The sequence below is a fragment of the Garra rufa genome, chromosome 2 (genome assembly GCF_049309525.1).
Source record: "Garra rufa chromosome 2, GarRuf1.0, whole genome shotgun sequence".
NCBI classification, from domain to species: Eukaryota; Metazoa; Chordata; class Actinopteri; order Cypriniformes; family Cyprinidae; genus Garra; species Garra rufa.
In genome coordinates, this window is record NC_133362.1 from 9,056,020 (window position 1) to 9,059,993 (window position 3,974).

Below are 3,974 nucleotides of genomic sequence, written 5' to 3' on the forward strand. Positions count from 1 at the left end.
GTGCTTTTTATACTAAATCTCTGGCGAAAAATAGTTATTGTCTAGGTTTACAATTTTTTTTTTAATGTTTAGTTCATTGCAGTTGTCACAAGATGAATGAAATAACTGAAAGTTGAACTAATCATTTATGTTTCTTGTAATTTATCTTTGGCTGCATTTTTATGATGTCCTGATTTGGAATATGGAACAATTAGTTCAAGTCAACTAAGGCCCTGTTTGCACTAGTGTGTTTGAATTTTAAAACGGTGTTTCAAATGAAAACGATCTTCAATCTTCATCTGACGTTTTCACAGCGTTTTAGAAACGATCTCTATCCAATGAGATGCGAAGTTTCAAGTCTCCATTTTTGAGAGTCGAAAACGCCGGAATAGTATAACCGGCAGGCGCAACCATAGCAAAAGTTATGCATTTTAAAATGAAAACACACTAATGTAGACATAGCCTAAGGCTCTGTTTAGACTAGTGCATTTTCATTTTAAAATGAAGTTTTAAAATGAAAATGATCTTCATCTACACTGGTGTTTTCACTTCGTTTTAGAAATGATCTCTGTCCAATGAGATTTAGAGTTTTCAATGTCTCGGTTTTCGAGGGCTGAAAATGCAGGAATAGTGTAAACATCAGGCGTAACCGTAGCAAAAGTTATGTGTTTTAAAACGAAAACACACTACAGTAAACCTAACCTAAGGCCCTGTTTAGACTAGTGCGTTTTAATTTTAAAACAGTGTTTTAAATGAAAACTAAAACGGGGTCTGCAGTGTTTTTGAAAATCTCAGTTTTTGGGTAAACGCCAGGCTTTACCATAGCAAAACCTATTTGTTTAATAATGAAAACGTGCTAGTGTAAACGTAGCCTAAATTACTTAAAATTTGTTCATTGTGCTGTACAAAATTGAACAATAGTTGGTCAAATTATTTGATCTTCACATCATTAGTGTAGATTCAGTGACTTTTTCTGTAAGTTTCATTGTTTTGCCAGTAGGTGGCAACAAGTTACAGTGCATTCCAATTCATTAATAAGTCAGTGAATCATTAGTTCATATGATTCATTCAGAAACTAGTCGAGTAGCTTTCTTTATGAGTGTTCATTGAATGAGTTACTCGACCAATTCATTCAAAAACATTGAGTAATTCAGAAACCAATTCTTTTTGAGTCACTAAATCACTGCCAGATAAATTATTTATATATTCTTATAATATATAATTTGTTAAACAATAAATTGTTTTAAGTAAATCCCCCAGTAATCTGTATATTATTTTATTATCTGGTAAAAAAGCCACTGCTTTTGCCAAATTGCCCTACCTGATCTCATGATGAAAACGTACCTGTGGGAACTTTTTCGCAAGACACGAAATACGTACCAATAAGTACATATCACTGCAGTTTCCAACAGAAATGAACACTAGAGGGTAAAACAGCAATTGTTTTTGTACACAGTTAAGATTTTAGCTCTATATGCTTGGCTTTCCGGACATAACAAGCTTGTTCGGTAGCTCAGCCGGGACAGAATTGGACTTAGGATGCGGAATCCTGTGAAAAACATGACTCACGATGAAAGAGCTGAAAGATGAGAGATCGAAAAACAGTCCAAAACGGAATGCTTGCAGTTGCGTTTTTACATCAAATTAGCTTTTGTTCATTCTTTTGGGTAGGTTTAGGTATAGTGCACTTGGTATGTTATTTAAAAACGTCATGGAGAATTAGAGTTATAGCGACACTCAATGGACATTTCAAGTCAGAACTGCGGTGACGTACATAAAAAAAAAAACAACGTCACATAAAACGTACCGTAAGTACGTTCATCTGTTCTGGAGGAAAAAACTAACACTCTAGTGCCACTCAATAGATTTCATATTGAATATGTTACAAAAAGTACATGGTGGTACAAATTTCGCATCTTGCGAAAAAAGTTCCTATGGTATGTTTTCGTCATGAGATCAGGTTGAAATTGCTGTTCAGAACAAATTATTAATTTAAATTGACCTATCACATGAAAAATACCACATAACCCATTCATAAATGTGTGTAAAGATGAGGATTTTATTATATTATTATATAAGGGTTAGTGGTGAACATGCATAGTTGTGTTGAGTTCATCCCAGACCATTTCCCCATGACATGTGCGTGTATGTGTGCGTAAGAGAGGGCTCCACTTATTATTAATTAGTGTGTCTGTGTGTGTCCTGTGGTTATGATATCATTCTCACAAAAAGTCAACATTCCTGTCTAAGTGCCCCTTACCTATGAAATATTCATTCATCCATAATAATTCAGACAGGGTGAATGTAGGAAGGGCAGATGTAGGGTTTGACCCCACAACCATCCAGGAGAGAAACTGCCCACACTAGCGCCTGAACAGAAAGGGTTCAACTGTATAACTTTTCAAACTGCATTAAGAAAATATACAGTATGCAAATAGTGACCTAAGACTATGAAACACTACAACTATGCATTGCATTTAACTTGGCTGCTGAAGCTGCAATGGAGAGATGTCAGTTGTTTTGCATTTTAAGCATTAACTCTGTTTCAGATTTTCAACTGAAATGTATTGAGAGAAATAAAAATAGACACAAATGAGACCTACAACTAGAAAATCAATATGGATAGCAGCTCAAATCATCTGATGAGAAATTTAATTGAAGTTTGATTGCACTTATGAGATTTCTGCAGTCCTTTTCAGAGGAGAAACATCTGAAAAGTTGGAGAACAAAAGTCTTAATTTGCATTCTCATTAAAATGTTGTTTTGCATATCTCACACTTCTTAAAATCACCTAAAAAGTGCAAAAAATGACTGTTTGCTATTAAAGTCAAATCAGAGAGGGAGACAACAGCAACAAATGGAGAGTGATAAACTGACAGAAATATTACCCTAGGGGTCCAAAAAACCTGGAGTGATGTATTGCCCTTGGGTGAAGGAGAGGGCAAGAACACACAAAATCCATATCACAGCGTCTGTTATCCCTCTATATCTGAATAAAATATTCAAATACAGCCATTACTCCACATTAAAAACCACAAAATGTTCACATGTTCCTCACACTCGCCACTGATAGTCACATTAAACTCATCCATTAGAGCTGAGCAGGCTACACGTATGATGATGATGATGGTGTGTGTGTGTGTGTGTGTGTGTGTGTGTGTGTGTGTAATGGCTATGGCAACTTATTGTCTGTGATAAGCCCACACACACACATTCACAGCAAGGTTTTTCTTGGTGATTTCCTCTGTGGATCATCAAGCATTACGTGAGTCACGACTGAGTGCACAGCTCTGTCTGAAAGCCATAAGCTTTTTTCCAGACCCTCTTTACCCAATATTTGTGTATTTTTATGCTTATTAGAACATGATGTTGTTAGCTTTGTGAAACACTGATGTCAAACTTTATTAGGATCGTTTGCAGTTGCATTTGCTTCTGTGTGAGTTGCCGTCTATGCGAAGCAATGCAAAACAGTTTCCATAAGTCAATTAGGATGCTGTCTTGCCTTTGTGTTTTAGTGTGTTTATTTTTAGTGTTATATGAAAATCTGTCCTTTTTATAACAAAGAGATGTGTTCTGAAAAAATAATATTATGGAAGTAAAGCTATTTTAAATCTCATTATTGCTTATATGAAATAGTTTGCACTGTATTTACAAGCACTTGTAATGTCAATTACTTTAGTCACTTAAGTTACTTATCTTTCATTTAAAAATACAATTAATTAATTAATTAATTAATTTTAAAAATAATTTTGCATGATACCATTTAAAAGTTTGGGGTCAGTAATATTTTATTTAAAAAAACGAATAATATTTTTATTCAACAAGAAAAATAAACAGGTCACAAGTGACAGTAAAAACATTTATGATAATGATGAGTAATGATGCTGAAAATTCATCTTTGCATCACAGGAATAAATTACATTTTAAAATATATTCTAGTAGAAAACAGTTATTTGAAATTGTAATAATATTTCACAATTTTGCAAATTTTACTG